At 38.3% G+C, this 18,147-nt stretch overlaps 1 non-coding gene across 1 annotated transcript; it reads left to right on the top strand.

Moving 5' to 3' along the window:
- The first annotated feature begins 6,455 nt into the window (after nt 1–6,455).
- LOC131628541 (small nucleolar RNA R71) lies at nt 6,456–6,562 on the top strand. Its single transcript, XR_009291843.1, has one exon. It is a non-coding gene; the product is annotated as a small nucleolar RNA R71 (small nucleolar RNA).
- The last annotated feature ends 11,585 nt before the right edge of the window (nt 6,563–18,147 follow it).

Raw genomic sequence — 18,147 nt, 5'->3', positions numbered from 1 at the left:
GTTGACTTTTTAGGAGAAAACCCTAATTTTGAATCTTAGGGTTTTGTTGATTTTTGATCTTTCCTTGATGAATTATGATCATCCAATGATCAAATGATGAATCCTTTGACAAAATATGGATGTTGACAAAAAATTTCATTTTTGACTGTCTGTTGACTTTTTTGGTCAAACGGGTTGTCTGTTGACTGTTTGAGCTGCTGACGGTGCGTCTGAGCGAATTGAAGTTTGAAAATTTGTATGATGGTACTTTGAGATATATGGAGGTCCATGAAATCCATTTGAAGTCTCAAAAACTTGTTTCTCCTGAAAAAACAATAAACCCTAATTAGGGACTGTTTGTGTAGGAGACAGTTGAGCGTACCTGATTTTTGTGCAGTGCTGAGTCTCTGCTAATCATGTGATATTCAGAAGACTTCTAGAACAAAAATCTTGGAGTTTTGAATTGCAAAAGATTGATTTGATTGATGGTACAAAACACGGAGAATTGCACTGTCAGCGGTTTGATTGTCGACTGACTGTTCAGGTATTAATGTAGCAGTTAGAGTGAAAAAATTCAACAGTCAAAGTTGATATCTTTGTTTTTGTTTTTTTTATTGTTTTTGATTATGTTAATGGTGAAAATTTATTTACATGACTTGTTAGAAAAACACAAACATAATAAATAAATAATATATACTGTATGCGAGCAAAATTACCGATAATATCCCTGAAAATCATTTAATGCACAGAAAAATAAATATTTAACTAGCAGAAAACACACAAAATATTATCTGAATAATTAAGCAACAGTATGACAAATAGTACAACATTTAATACTGACAGTACAAACATTACATACTATAATGAACGGTACGACGAGTAAACGGTACATTTTAAGAAAATAAGAGATACGGCAAACTTTAAGAATGACGATTAATAACCAATGCTACAAACAATAACATGTAGATGATTGGGAGTGTCAACATCCCAGGTCCACATTTTTCCGGGCTATGTAGACAGAAGAAAGACATGATTACCACCACAACAGTGATGACCATAAGAAAACACGTTTCTATCCGCTTCACCATTTTTGCCGGGGGAAGAAGAGAGAATGAATATGAAGTAGAAATTTGAGAGATGAGTTAGAATTTGATGTGAGATTTTATGGAAAAAATGAGAGGTATTTATAGAATGAAAAGAAGGATAGAGATGTTGGGGAATGAAGTGATTCCGTACAAAAGGAAAATTTGAGTGGAAGTAAGATTTGAAAGAAAGTGTATGATAGTGTTGAAAAAAAAAGAGAGATGTGTAGAATAAAGTTAAGATTTGATTTTTGAAAAAGAGATTTGAAAAGAAAGGAAAATATTTTGAAAATAATGGAATATAGTACAAAAAATTAGTGGTAAACAAAAAATTAATAATAATTTACTTGTTACCAGTACAGTCTGAATCCCGGACTCTGCGCCTGCAAAAGATTTAGTTCTGTACCAATTGCGTCAGTACTATTTATCTGTAAATAAATATCAAATAAATAGCGTGTGTGAAGTAATAAACAGTAATTGGCGTTTGCGTAAGAATAAATCCACCAGCGAGCCAAAATACCGTATAAGAAAAATTCTAAAAACCAAGTATTCATAAATCAGGATGTGAAAATCCAAGATTATATGAAACTCTTAATTTTTAGATTGAAGTTTTCTTGAAAAAAGATGCGGGCAAATTTTGGGGTATAACACTGGGCAACTGTTTGTTGGCCAACGTTAGGCGTTTGCCTTCGAGTTTCTACATCTACCACTTGGTTTTGCTCGACTGGTGTTGGTCTAGGTGGCGGTGCTGTGGCTCTAACTTGCTCTAGAATGGGTTCCCCTTCCTGATAAGTTGATTGGTTGCTCCTTCGTCTATTTTGTGGAACTCCTAAAAAATCCGCCATTCGATTCATTTGAGATGATATTTTTTGGAAAGTTTCCACATTATCGTGGTTAGTCCTAGCAATGTTTGTTGCTAACGGATTCAAAATGGACCCCAATTCTTTAGCAAGATTTACTAACATATCATGGTTACTTGCATCGATTTCCTGTCGAAATGCTGCTTGACTACTTGTGGTAAAAGGGGGTACTTGGGCAGAGAAACCCGTATTCTGCCCGCTTCGACCTATCGAACCAACATTAGGCGAAAACGCTGTTGGGTTAGTTGTAGTGTATGTAGGCCCTGCTCCTCCTAATCCTGTCATGTATGAATGTGGCATTCCGTATTGGAAATTGGATCTCCACATCTCTGAGGCAGGTGGTGGTCTTGGGGTAAACATCTGATTTGTGGTATTAGTTGCAAAATGCGGTATCTCGCTTGTACCTGTTAATGAAGGGATAGCAATCGAACTCGAAACTGGGAGCGTTCCTGTCGTCCCTGTAGTATTTTTAGGTATCGCCTGGGAATTGCCTATAGGATCAGATTCCGTCGAAACCGGTATAGCCTGGGTTTCTGGAGCAGAAGTCGAAACATGAGTAGAACTTGCAGCCACCGTTCCTGACCCTTGTGGGGGATCCTGATCTCCCCCTGCACTGGCCACATTGACCATTTTCTTGTTGTACCTTCGTTTAGGAATCGGTTGTGCACTGTTGGTTAATTTACCGTTCCTAAGGTTCATACAAGGTCTTGATATTTTCTAGAGAAAACAAAAGCAATCAATTAATAACAATCTGTTTGACACTGTCCCACTGGGCGTGCCAATTTGTTTACGGTGATTTCCGGTAAACAACCGCTAGTCTTCTAAACTATAATAAATACGATTTGGTTACTCGCAGGATCGACTAGATTGATCCTAGGACAGTCAAAAAGGTTGTTACTCATGATAGTTCGAATCATGTCTATGGTTGGCTTGTCTCGAAATAAGAAATGCTTAATCAAAGAAATAAAGATTAACAATCACCTTGTTATACACGTAAATACAACATCAGCGAAAGGTAAGATAAAGATAAAATATAAGACAAAAACTGTAAAGTGCAAGAATCTTAAAGTGTAGAGACTTAAATGCTTCGAAACTAAATAGAATGAAAATAAAGAGTGCAGGAATGTAAATGACAGAAAGTAAACGAAATGCAATAATATCAAAAGATACTTGAATAACGAAAGATACAAAGGTATTTAAAATGGTGTTGGTGTCATACGTACATTTCTCAGCGAAACTCATTCTCTTAACACTTGATACTTGAGCAATATGTGAGTGATTTGTACAAAATGAACACCCGGAATCCTAATACTAAGACCCTTATTTATACTAAATTCGACCCTAACGGTCCTACACTAATTTGATGCCACGTTACTCCCGAGAATCCTTGGGATGCCATCTGTCTTTGTGCAGTTATAAAAACTTCTTCGAAATTCAAATCCTCCCGCCTGAATCCTCTTTCGACGCGTGGCAACGTAATCAGAATCGAGAATGCCACGAAAATACGTTAAGCTTCAGTACTTTACATATTTCGTAAAAATGTCTAAGTCTCCAAAGATGATTCCTTTCGAATTTAACTTTAGTGCTAACTGTCTCCGCTCCAACTTAAACCATCATTCTCGAACATGGCCATCAGTAGCCATTTTTGACCCAAAAAAGATGGTCATCAGTAACCATCTTCCTTCGAATTTCAAACCTTCGAAGAATATTTTTTCCAAACGAAATCTTCAGCTAACACTCCCAGAATAAGTGTTTAACATCGCTGAAAAACTTCTTCCTCTGTTGGTAACTTAGGTCAGGGGGTATGATATCAGCGGCCAGATAATTTACAATATCTGCATACCATGGCGCGCTACTCAAGGTTGAGATTTCCTCAAAGGTTTCTTTTCCAAGGGTATCTAGGGTGTCCTTCTCAACAGTGTTCATCCCAGCTACTAGCCTTTCGTAGGTGGAGTGATCATCTATGGGTATTAGTTCAGGTTTAAGATGTTCTAACCTAGAGAGGTGGTCAGCAACTAAGTTCTCTATTCCCTTTTTATCTTTAATATCAAGGTCAAATTCTTGGAGTAGGAGAACCCATCTGAGCAATCTAGGCTTAGCATCTTTCTTACTTAACAAGTATCGGATTGCAGCCTGGTCAGTGTATACTATTATCTTGGCTCCTACCAAATAAGATCAGAATTTATCGATAGCAAACAGGACGACTAGCAATTCCTTTTTTGTGGTTGTATAATTAAGCTGGGCAGCGTCTAGGGTTCTACTAGCATAGTAAATGACATGCAGTTTCTTATCTTTTCTCTGCCCTAATACGGCTCCTACAGCGAAATCGCTTGCATCACACATGATTTCAAAGGGTTGCGTCCAATTAGGGGGTTGTATGATAGGCGCTGAAATCAGTGCTTGCTTTAAAACTTCAAAGGCCTCAAGACATTTTTTATCAAATTCAAACTCGACATCTTTCATCAATAGGTTTGTTAATGGTTTAGTTATTCCAGAAAAGTCCTTGATGAAGCGTCGGTAGAATCCAGCATGACCTAGAAAACTCCTCACTTCCCTAACGGTCTTAGGTGGGTTTAGGTTTTCTATAACTTCTATCTTGGCCTTGTCAACTTCTATGCCTCTCTCGGAGATGATGTGTCCTAAGACTATCCCTTCGTTCACCATGAAATGACACTTCTCCCAATTCAGCACAAGGTTTACTTCCACACATCTTTCTAAGATTTTCTCTAAATTCGATAAGCAGTTTTTAAAATCAAATCCACACACCGAAAAATCGTCCATAAATACCTCCATGATTCCATTGAGACAGTCTGCGAAAATCGACATCATACTGCGTTGGAAAGTGGCGGGCGCATTACAGAGCCCAAAGGGCATTCTTCTGTAGGCGAATGTTCCATAAGGGCAAGTAAATGTGGTTTTCTCTTGATCCTCTAGGTGAATAGGGATTTGGAAAAAACCAGAGTATCCATCAAGATAACAGAAATACGAGTGTCTAGCTTGACGCTCAAGCATCTGATCTATAAATGGAAGAGGGAAATGGTCTTTCCTAGTCGCCTTGTTCAGTTTTCTGTAATCTATACACATGCGCCATCCTCCTTCGGTCCGCTTTGCTACACGCTCACCTTTCTCATTTTCCACGACAGTGATACCTCCTTTCTTTGGTACCACATGGACGGGACTTACCCACTCACTATCCGAAATCTGGTAAATGATGCCAGCTTCTAATAACTTAAGGACCTCTTTCTTCACTACATCGCTCATGATAGGGTTTATTCTTCTCTAATGCTCTCTCGAGGGTTTCGAATTTTCCTCTAGCAGAATCCGATGCATGCATACAGACAGACCTATTCCTTTAAAATCAGAGACTTTGTATCCTAAAGCTGAGGGATATTTCCGCAAGGTATCTAAGAGTTGGTTTGTTTCGATTTGGTTCAGAGTGACGCTTATTATGACAGGTCGATTCATCTCCTCATCCAAAAACTCATATCTTAGATTCTTGGGTAGTTCCTTAAGTTCTATGGTAGGTTTCTTGGTGCACGGCATAGGGTCGGGGGTAAGTGCTAAGCATTCAAAAAGTTTTTCGTCAATGTAAGGTTCCATACTCTTAAATCCGTTATCCTCTAAAATGGGGGTAGAAGGTAATCTGATTAAGGAATCGTTGAGCTCATTTACACATTCATCGATGACGCGATGGCATAACACGCATCTCCTATCACTGGTGCCATTAGAAATTTTGATAGAATGAACTCGATCTTTTCATCTCCTACCTCAAAAGTCAGCTTCCCTTTCTTAACATCTATTATAGCTCCAGTGGTCGATCAGAATGGTCTACCTAGAAGGATTAGGATGTCATCATCTTCTTTGATATCCATAACTACGAAATCAGTCGAAATGTATAACTGACGAATCTTGACAGGTATGTCCTCTAAGATACCTATGGGGTATTTAACAGATCTATCGGCTAGTTGTAACGACATCTTAGTAGGTTGAAGCTCTCCTAGTTTTAACCTCTTACAGACAGCCAAGGGCATCAGACATACGCTTGCTCCTAAGTCCAGAAATGCTTTGTCTATCATATGATTTCCTAAGTCGAGTGATTTCTCCATCCAGGATTGTATGTGTTCGAGGAAGGATTTCCATGGGTATAGTTAACTTGGTTTGAGCCAGAATCGTTTAAAAGGTTACAATCAATGGTTTGATGTCCTTGAATTCCACAGAGCTCGAACTCTGATTGGATTGCTGCCACCGTGGTAGGTTTTGAGACATGTTTTCGAATTTTAAGGCCAGAGTGTCCATCTTAGCATTCATCATGTTCATGCAGCTTATCTCATGCTTTCCTCCATGGCTCTCCTTTTTCTCTACCGTTGCTGGTTATATCCCCCATTGGGCATGGTTTTGGGCCATGTCCTCTATCAGGGCACAAGCGTCGGGATAAGGTTTGTTCATCAACGCTCCGCCAGCGGCAGCGTCAATAGACATTTTAGTGTTGTAATGGAGTCCATTATAAAAGGTGTGCATGATTAACCATTGCTCTAGGCCATGGTGTGGACAGGCTCTCAAAAGTTCTTTATATCTTTCCCAAGCATCAAAAAGTGATTCGCCTTGGTTTTGAGTGAAACTGGTGATCAGGTTCCTAAGGACAGCGGTCTTACTCGGTGGGAAATATCTGGCAAGAAAGGCTCTCCTAAGGTCTTCCCAAGTTTTTATTGAGTTGGCTGGAAGGGCGTCTAACCAGTCACGGGCTTTACCTTTAAGGGAGAAAGGAAACAATCTTAAGCGGATGGCTTCAGGTGTGGCTCCATTTGCCTTAAGGGTGTCGGCTAACTGGATAAACACTTTTAGGTGTTGATTCGGGTTCTCTGTAGCGAGACCAACGAATTGGTTTTGTTGAACTATTTGAATTAGTGAGGGCTTAAGTTCAAAATTGTTGGTTGTTATAACGGGGTTTACGATACTAGAACTGGGCTCCTGATTAGATGGTTGAGCAAACTCTTTAAGTGATCTTTGGTTACGGTCTTCAGCCATTGCTTTCCTTAATTTAAGGATAAACAGACGTGCTCGGACGTAACGTTCGGGTTCCACTAAAGGGTTTAATAAGTTACCGGTGCTATGATTTCTACGCATCTACCGGCTAGAATAGCCTTAGTCTAAACGGGATAACAATAGGGTACGAAATTTGACGAAGTTGGTCCCCGACAACGGCGCCAAAAACTTTATGGGTCTGTAACGTATAGCCTAAATATAGTACTGCAAGTGCACAGCCTATCGAAGTAATATAAAAGATTATCAAACCACAGAGACCAATCGTCAATCTATCAACACTATTGTTAAGGTGCTTATCTAAGGTGAACAGGAATATTGTTGTGAGTGCAGTGCAACAAGGTAAGTGAGTGGAGTGAATAACAGTTAAAAGCGATAGGTTGGGATGTAAATCATGAAACCAGACAATGTTCTAGACATGCATCAGTGAAACAACTCATGGGGCAGTATTCTCTATTCGTAGCAAAGAACCAATTTAACAGGAACTTGTAGCTTTTGGCTACTAAGAACCGAATTTACTCTTTAATTTAACTTCCTTTATTGTCACATATAAAGGGTGCCTTCCGCATTAAAGTAGTAAATCTATTTTTAAGAAATTGATAGTTTTGACTTAACAGAAAAGTGATTTTACCTGGAAAGATTAACTTAAAGAGACTCTTGGCTTTTGACCAAGAGTCAGATTTCAAACCTACAAACGCGTCTGAAAATAGTTTCAAAATCGTTTTCTAAAAAGAGTTAATGATTCCTATTTAACCAACCAAATCGCTTTCACTTCTTTTGCTTGGTTAAATAATAATCAAGTCTATCTTTGATATGGACGGCTTTCGATCTTACCCAATAAACATTTTAAGCACAATTTGACTTAAGTTAAAAGTAAAACATCCCCGGAGTATTTTCACTAATGCGACAATTAGAACACAGACATGATCACAATCATTACATTCAAACCTTTATGATTTAGCTAGACATAGTAATTGCGATTCTATAACACATGTAGACTATGGTAAGTGCGAGTAATAAAAGGGTGCGAGTCTATAACACTTGTAGATTATGGTAAGAGCATTTAGAGTCTATAAAACTTGTAGACTATGGTAAGAGCATTTAGAGTCTATAACACATGTAGACTATTGTAAGAGCATTTAGAGTCTATAAAACTTGTAGACTATGGTAAGAGCAAGAAAATAAATAAAGCAAGTAAATTGAACCTTACTCCGATCGGAGATTGAATCTTGATACAAAGTGAAGGCTGATATGATAAACTTCAACCAAAGTGCTCCAAAACTCGATTACAACACAATCTACACCGTAGTAACTCCCCGATGTGAAGAGGTTACTACTTTATGTAACACCCCTCTAATAACCCGCGGCAATTAAATAATTATTAATCAGAGTAAACATGTAGAGAGGCATCACAATTCATAAAATGAAGAAAACATATGTCGGTACATATCATGCATTCACTGAAACAACTGAAATTATAACTCATTAAATAAAATCATGTTTTACACAGCGGAATCAAAAACATAGACTCAACATTCATCATTAATGTATCCGACTCAACCAACAAAACCAATTAGAGTTATAATCAACTCAAAACAAACGTGTTCCCAGTGTTACATCTACCAGAGCATGACACCGACACTATAACTAGAAACCGACTTATGAGCTAATCCTCACCAAGTCGCGCCGCTATCCTCAATCTGAAAATGACAACAAGTAAGGGTGAGTCTCATCACAGTTAACCAATGTTATTGCATCATAAATAATAACATATCATAGTTATATCATTCACCCAATTGTTTCATATTCAGACAAATCATCATTCACACATCCACAGATAAACAGACAGTCAACATGTAACATATATCATCATGCTATAAACAAATCATGCACATGTATGAAACTGACACTATGCATGTGGTACCAATCATCACCAGTGGAAATCATCCACCGACCGATCTATCATCATCCAGATACGGCCCTGCCAGCACCAATTCCACACAATGGGAATTCTGCCCCTCACTGAATCCTCTCATCATCTAGGATTCAGCCCATGTTTATGAATGCATGCAACATATATATAACATACTTTCATCATTACCATTCTATGAGTAGCATCATCTATACTCATTTCATCATCATCATCATCATCAACAATACTAAGCATGTTCATATATACATTACATCATTCAATACAATCAATCAACAGTAAACCGCAGAATCACATCACAAGGTTTACACAGTCTAAAACAGCATACAAACAGGCCTACAAATCGAAAGTTACACAACATCGAACTTTCCAGAAAAATCACAAAACAGAAATTTCACATGCAGGAAACCATACGCGTATCATAGGGTCCATACGCGCCCATACGCGTATCCCCTTGCCTCATACGCGTATCATACGCATTTCAACAGACCAGGTTTTGCCCAAAAGCAACCTCATACGCGTATCAGTCTTGTCATACGCGTATCACCAGAATAATTTTCCTCTTTCAAAATTTCCATACGCGTATGAGCATCCTCATACGCTCCTCATACGCAAAACACCAGTACGTGGTATTTGGGACAGGGCAACTGCGTATCATACGCGTATAGCCCATTGGGAGTGTCCCCCATACGCGTATGACCTCATCCCATACGCGTATGGCACTGTTGGGAATACAAGATTACACTCAAAGATGTTTTTGATTTATGGCAAACTCAAATGAGCATTCAAACAACAAGGCGGAAGCAGAAAACTCAAAGAAAAACAAGCATTGATCACTCATGACAGTACATGTTGATCTATTATACTTTAGGTCGACTCAACACAAGCAGATCAAGAAGAATGCAGAAAACCAGCAGTTAGGTCGACCTACTGTCAACCCAGGTCGACCTAAAATGGAGAAAAATCCACATACTTCTGCTAGGTCGACTCACACATCATCCAGGTCGACCTAAATTGATGAAATTTACATACCAGTCTGCTAGGTCGACCTACACAACGACTAGGTCGACCTAATCTGAGAAAATGTCCCCAGAATGCATTTTGAGAGGATTCTGGTCGACCTACTCCTTAAACAGGTCGACCTAACTGGGAGCAAAATTCTGCAAGCACTGCTAGGTCAACCTAAGCTCTACAAGAGGTCGACCTAACTGATCAAGAATGCCAAAAATTCTGTTTCTCTCATCTCCAACTGCTAAGCTATCTTATATATTATCAAAGGTTCATTATTCAACAGAACACCAACGACTGAAAGATACACAAACGCTTCTCATCTTCATTCTTCATCATCTCAAACACAATTACACATAATCATTCTTGCGTTGCGGGTTAGTGATGAGTTCGATAACGTCCATGGAACGGAATTGAAGATTCCTAGTGGGTGAAGGTTTGTGGGGTTTGTTGGTGAATAAAATCTGCGGGTTTTGTCCTCCACGACGGGTGGTTCTTGGGGTTTTTATCAAGAGGCGTTCATTGAGGATTCGGCTGAGTGTAACGATTAAGGAACGGGGAGTTCAAGGAATCAAGACACTGCAGAAGGGAATCAAAGTGAAGCTCTTGGATAACCTTGATCTTGCTCAAGATTAAGGGGGAAGAAGATTCAAAGGATCGACATAATTGGTTTATCGTTTATCGCTTTGTTATCTTCTTTGTATATACTACTTTCAACATTAATGAAAGATTACCCAATTTCAATTTAGAATTGGGGGCAGACGTAGTCGTAGCGAGGACGATCTACGAACTGCCTAAACAAATATCGTGTTCTTGTCGCTTTTACTTTTTCATTTACATTCTGTTCATATTTGGTTATAATAGCAAATTGATCAACGATTCAAGTGTTAAGATTGTGAATTAAGAACTTACATAAACATCACAATCCACCACACATTGAATTACCCTCAATTTGATCATTATCACCAAGTGTTTGTATATTTGTTTCTATCACTCTTACTGCATTGCAAACATTGTCCATCATACAAAAAGTTAATATGATTTTCAATAAGAGAAACGCTTTGATTCTGCAACATATACTCTTATCATTTACCTCAAGTCTTTGACTGGTTTTTTAAACACATATATAATCGTTTCGATAGTGGTTCGGAATAGACGCGAGTCGATTCAGAATCACTTCCGCTGAAAAGTCGTTTAAATCCGTAAAACTGTGTACGATCTATTCACCCCCCCTCTAGATCCTAAGGCCAGCGTCTAACAAGTGGCATCAAGAGCTCTGGTTTATTCCGTGCTACGTGAAACACTTATTGGAAAGATGGCTTCCGGACCTAAAGGGGCTCATAATAGAGCTCCAGTTTTCAACGGTGAAAACTATGGCTATTGGAAGGATTGTATGTGTGTCCACATCAATGCAATTGATAGGAACATCTGGACAGCTATTGTCAATGGTCCCTTTCAGATCACCATGACAAATGCAGCTGGTGCAGTTGTTCCAAAACCAGAAAATACTTGGGATGCTGAAGATGAAAAGAGATATGCATACGATTGGAAAGCGAGAAACATTCTAATCTCATCTCTAGGAGTTGATGAATACTATCGCGTTTCCCATTGTAGATCAGCTAAAGCTATGTGGGACACATTGCAAGTTGCCCACGAGGGAACGGATGATGTCAAACTAGCTAGGATCAATACGTTAACTCAAGAGTTCGAACTCTTCCACATGGAAGATGGTGAATCCATCGAAAACATGCAGAAGAGATTCGTTCATCTGAAAAATCGGTTAAATTCACTTGATAGACCTGTTTCCAATGCAGTTGCTACTAACAAAATCTTAAGATGCTTGAACAGGGAATGGCAACCCAAAGTTACAGCAATAAAGGAAGCAAATGATCTAAACACTTTAGACATCACAACTCTATTTGGTAAACTAGAGGAACATGAACAACACCTTAAATGCCTTGACATGCATGAGAAAAGGACAAAGAAAGAAAAGAACATGGAGAAAGAGGTAGAGAAGAAGTCAATAGCTCTAAAAGCTTCGAGCTCCAAGACCTCAAAACGAGAGCCAAAGGATAGTGACACAAGTGATGACGAAGACTCCGATGATGAGGAAATGGGACTGTTTGTGCGAAGATACAACAAATATCTAAAGAAAAATGGAGCAAAACATTCCGACAAAGGCTTGATCAACTATAGAAAGCAATCAAACATGTTCAAACAAGATGACGACAACAAAGGAAAGATCAAAGGTCTTTGCTTCAATTGTGGGAAAGCCGGTCACTACAAACCGGATTGTCCATACCTTAAGAAAGAAAAGGAGAAGAACCAAAGCAAAGGTCATAACAAATCTAAAAGAGCTTACATAGCATGGGAAAGTGATTCATCTAGTGAAAGCTCATCAAGCGATGAAGAAGAATCAGCAAACCTATGTTTCATGGCTCATCAAAACAAGAAAAAGAAAGCTGTAAGTCATCTTAAACCTGAACTCGTAGATAAGGTATCTCATTCTCAACTAAAACTTGCTTTTGAAGAATTACATAGAGATGCAATTAAAGCTTTCAAACTTTTGGCCTCAAATAAGAAAATATTTTCATATCTTGAATCAAAAGTTGAGAAAACCGAAAAGGATATGGAAGCTTTAAAACAATCTATGCTAGACATTCAAAAGGACAAAGTTGAAATAGATCCTACATCATGGTTTGGTTGTGAGACATGTCACATTTGGCAAAAAGAAGTAAGAGATCTAAAAGCCAAGTTAGACAAGGCTCTACAACCAAAAGTGACTTTTGCGGTTGATCCAAATAAGTTCAAAAGATCGTATACTCCTTTATATAGTAAATACACTTTTGTACCAAAAGTATCAACTAGCAAAACTCCATATTCTCATCATATTACCTGTCATTATTGTTGCAAAAAGGGACATACCATTGAAAAATGCAAATTTAGGAGAATTTTAGTTCCTAAAGGAGTATTTCAATGGTTGCCTAAGTGCAACAAATTGTGTACTCACTACCAAGGACCCAATGAAAATTGGGGACCTCCCTCTTTAAATTAATCTTGCAGGAAAAGTGTCTTGACATTGCCGAAAGGTTGTGGTTCCTTGATAGCGGATGTTCAAGACACATGACTGGAGACCTATCTCTTTTCGTTGAGTTTCAAGCAAAGAAAAAGGGGTATGTCACCTATGGAGATAACAATCGGGGAGCCATACTTGGTAAAGGAAGTGTAGGTAACCCTTCTACCACTACTATAACTGATGTGCTGCTAGTAGAAGGTCTTAAACATAATCTTTTAAGTATAAGTCAATTGTGTGACAAAGAATTTAAAGTAATGTTTACAAATTCTGGCTGCACAATAGAACATACTAAGAAAAGAGACATTATGTTTAAGGGCTTAAGAGTAAACAACATCTACATGCTAAACTTGGATGAGGTATCTAAGTCTAGTACCAAGTGTCTAGTTGCTCTGGGCGATGACTCATGGCTGTGGCATAGACGTCTCGCCCACGTAAATTTTGACTTACTTAATAAAGTTGTCTCAAAAGATTTAGTAATCGGCTTACCTAAAATGAAGTTTTCAAAAGATCATCTATGTGATGCTTGTCAAAAGGGAAAGCAAACAAAAATCTCTTTTAAATCAAAGAACGTGGTTTCAACATCACGCCCTCTTGAACTACTTCACATGGATCTCTTTGGCCCTTCAAGGACTAAAAGCATAGGTGGAAACACCTATGGTTTTGTCATTGTCGATGATTACTCGAGATTTTGTTGGACAATCTTTCTACCTAGTAAGGATCAAACTTTTCCAGCTTTCACACAATTTGCAAGATTATGTCAAAACAAGATGAACAACAAAATAGTTGCAATTCGAAGTGATCACGGTGGAGAGTTTGAAAACATTCTTTTTGAAAAATACTGTGATAAACATGGAATTGAGCATAACTTTTCAGCTCCTAGAACACCTCAACAAAACGGAGTAGTTGAACGTAAAAATCGGGTTCTAGAGGAGTTGGCAAGAACAATGCTGAATGAGGGTAATCTACCAAAGTATTTCTGGGCTGACGCGATTAGTACAGCATGTTATGTTTTGAATAGGATAACAATACGTCCTATACTGAACAAAACTCCCTATGAATTACTAAAAGGTAGAAAACCAAATGTATCTCATCTCCATGTATTCGGTTGCAAGTGTTTTGTTTTGAACAATGGTAAGGATAATCTTGGCAAATTCGATGCTAAAGCTGATGAGGGCATATTCCTTGGTTACTCACAATCTAGCAAAGCATATCGAATATATAATAAGAGATTACTTATAGTAGAAGAGTCAGTACACGTTTCTTTTGATGAATCTTATGCAAAATATGTCGAGAAAGGTCTTTCATTTAATGGTGCAGGTCCATCCACTGAAGACATTGTCAAGGATAAGGAAGATGAGGATGAAAGTATTGTAAAGAAAGATGCTGAGAGAGAGAAAGATGAGTCTCACAATGAAAATGAAAAAGAAAGCATCTCAAACAATGAAGAACTTCCCAAGGCCTGGACAAACGTGAAAGACCATCCAATTGACAATATAATAGGAGACATCTCAAGGGGCGTTACAACACGCTCAAAGATAAGCAACTTCTGTCATCATTTTGCTTTTGTTTCACAAGTTGAGCCGAAAAACGCTAAGGATGCATTACTTGATGAGCATTGGCTAATGGCCATGCAAGAAGAATTAAACCAATTTAAACGGAATGATGTTTGGGACTTAGTCCCTCATCCGGGAGATCATCAAGTAATAGGCACTAGATGGGTTTTTCGTAACAAACTTGATGAAAACGGCGTTATTACTAGAAACAAAGCTAGATTAGTTGCCCAAGGTTATAATCAAGAGGAAGGTATTGATTATGAAGAGACATACGCTCCTGTAGCACGTCTCGAAGCTATTCGTCTCTTACTTGCTTATGCTTGTTCTAAAGACTTCAAACTATTCCAAATGGATGTTAAAAGTGCCTTTCTAAATGGCTATATAAATGAAGAAGTCTATGTTGCTCAGCCACCCGGCTTTGAGAATTACATGTATCCAACTCATGTCTATAAGCTGAAACGTGCTCTATACGGTCTTAAACAAGCCCCTCGGGCTTGGTACGAACGTTTGAGCAAGTTTCTCCTTAGTCAAGGGTACTCTAGGGGTAAAGTTGACACTACTCTCTTTATTAAAAGAAAAGATAAAGATATTCTCTTAGTCCAAATTTATGTAGATGACATTATATTTGGGTCGACTAATGCAAAACTTGTCAAAGATTTTTCTAAGCTTATGCAGAGTGAATTTGAGATGAGTCTCATGGGTGAGCTAAATTTCTTCCTTGGCCTACAAATCAAGCAACTCAGTCATGGAACGTTTGTGAATCAAACTAAATACTGTACGGAGCTGCTCAAAAGATTTGGAATGAGTGAAGCAAAAGAAATTGACACACCTATGGCAACAAATACTAATCTAGACAAAGATGAGAAAGGTAAAGAGGTTGACGTAAAATTATACCGAGGTATGATAGGTTCACTATTGTATCTTACTGCCTCAAGACCAGACATCATTTTTAGTGTGTGTATGTGTGCAAGATATCAATCTTGTCCAAAAGAATCTCACTTGAAAGCTGTCAAAAGAATTCTGCGATACTTACGTGGAACTACTACATATGGCCTATGGTATCCAAAGGGAAATGAGTGTCATTTGGTAGGATTCTCTGATTCAGATTTTGCTGGCTGCAAATCCGATAGAAAAAGCACCAGTGGAACGTGTCATCTATTCTCAAATTCATTGATAAGTTGGCATAGCAAGAAACAAGTATCGGTTGCATTATCTACTGCTGAGGCAGAATATGTAGCTGCTGGAAGCTGCTGTGCACAAATATTATGGCTCAAGCAACAACTTCTTGACTTTGGTATTAAGCTTGATCGCATACCTATCATGTGCGATAACACAAGTGCCATAAACTTGAGTAAAAATCCTGTCTTACACTCACGTACCAAGCATATTGAAATAAGACATCACTTTCTACGAGATCATGTAGAAAAAGGAGACGTTACATTTGAACATGTAGAAAGCAAGAAGCAACTAGCTGACATATTCACCAAACCTCTAGCAACGGAGCAATACTTCAACATTCGTAGGGAATTAGGGATACTCGATATCTCTAATTTGGGCTAATTACGTTTGTTCTCTCTTAATATTATTCCTTTACTTTATATATATATATATATATATATATATATATATATATATATATGTTCTCTCTTGCTAACATTTTTCTTAGCGTAAAGGTAGTTCATCATCTAGCCAGGCGTCATTCCACATTGATTAAAGGCTGCCATTAAAGTTGAGAAAGCGGTAACGTTATTGTTGTTCACTTCCAAAAATATTATTGATACTATAATATGCTATCAATTAACATGCTTATAGTGACTTCATACATATATCGCTCTTGCTCATTTGACTCTCATGCTATAACTGACTACCTTTTTATGAATGCTAGCATTTTATTTATGGTTCTCTCGTTACTCTTCTATTTTCGTTGTATCTCTTTTTGATGTTGACAAAGGGGGAGATAGATGCTGAGTGTACGGGGGAGCTGTGTTGAGAGATTGACTTGTTGAGAGATAGATGCTGGATGTACGGGGGAGCCTTGTTGAGTCTTTATCACTTACCACCAAAGCTTCGACTAATGGTTTGCCATCATCAAAAAGGGGGAGCATGTGAATACAAGATTACACTCAAAGATGTTTTTGATTTATGGCAAACTCAAATGAGCATTCAAACAACAAGGCGGAAGCAGAAAACTCAAAGAAAAGCAAGCATTGATCACTCATGACAGTACAGGTTGATCTATTATACTTTAGGTCGACTCAACACAAGCAGATCAAGAAGAATGCAGAAAACCAGCAGTTAGGTCGACCTACTCTCAACCCAGGTCGACCTAAAATGGAGAAAAATCCACATACTTCTGCTAGGTCGACTCACACATCATCCAGGTCGACCTAAATTGATGAAATTTACATACCAGTCTGCTAGGTCGACCTACACAACGACTAGGTCGACCTAATATGAGAAAATGTCCCCAGAATGCATTTTGAGAGGATTCTGGTCGACCTACTCCTTAAACAGGTCGACCTAACTGGGAGCAAAATTCTGCAAGCACTGCTAGGTCGACCTAAGCTCTACAAGAGGTCGACCTAACTGATCAAGAATGCCAAAAAATTTGTTTCTCTCATCTCCAACTGCTAAGCTATCTTATATATTATCAAAGGTTCATTATTCAACAGAACACCAACGACTGAAAGATACACAAACGCTTCTCATCTTCGTTCTTCATCATCTCCAACACAATTACACATAATCATTCTTGCGTTGCGGGTTAGTGATGAGTTCGATAACGTCCATGGAACGGAATTGAAGATTCCTAGTGGGTGAAGGTTTGTGGGGTTTGTTGGTGAATAAAATCTGCGGGTTTTGTCCTCCACGACGGGTGGTTCTTGGGGTTTTTATCAAGAGGCGTTCATTGAGGATTCGGCTGAGTGTAACGATTAAGGAACGGGGAGTTCAAGGAATCAAGACACTGCAGAAGGGAATCAAAGTGAAGCTCTTGGATAACCTTGATCTTGCTCAAGATTAAGGGGGAAGAAGATTCAAAGGATCGACATAATTGGTTTATCGTTTATCGCTTTGTTATCTTCTTTGTATATACTACTTTCAACATTAATGAAAGATTACCCAATTTCAATTTGGAATTGGGGGCAGACGTAGTCGTAGCGAGGACGATCGACGAACTGCCTAAACAAATATCGTGTTCTTGTCGCTTTTACTTTTTCTTTTACATTCTGTTCATATTTGGTTATAATAGCAAATTGATCAACGATTCAAGTGTTAAGATTGTGAATTAAGAACTTACATAAACATCACAATCCACCACACATTGAATTACCCTCAATTTGATCATTATCACCAAGTGTTTGTATATTTGTTTCTATCACTCTTACTGCATTGCAAACATTGTCCATCATACAAAAAGTTAATCTGATTTTCAATAAGAGAAACGCTTTGATTCTGCAACATATACTCTTATCATTTACCTCAAGTCTTTGACTGGTTTTTTAAACACATATATAATCGTTTCGATAGTGGTTCGGAATAGACGCGAGTCGATTCAGAATCACTTCCGCTGAAAAGTCGTTTAAATCCGTAAAACTGTGTACGATCTATTCACCCCCCC

This window comes from Vicia villosa, unplaced genomic scaffold (assembly GCF_029867415.1).
Source record: "Vicia villosa cultivar HV-30 ecotype Madison, WI unplaced genomic scaffold, Vvil1.0 ctg.000460F_1_1, whole genome shotgun sequence".
Classification (NCBI taxonomy): domain Eukaryota; kingdom Viridiplantae; phylum Streptophyta; class Magnoliopsida; order Fabales; family Fabaceae; genus Vicia; species Vicia villosa.
Note: the sequence above shows the minus strand (reverse complement) of the source record. Positions and strands in the feature narration are given on the sequence as shown.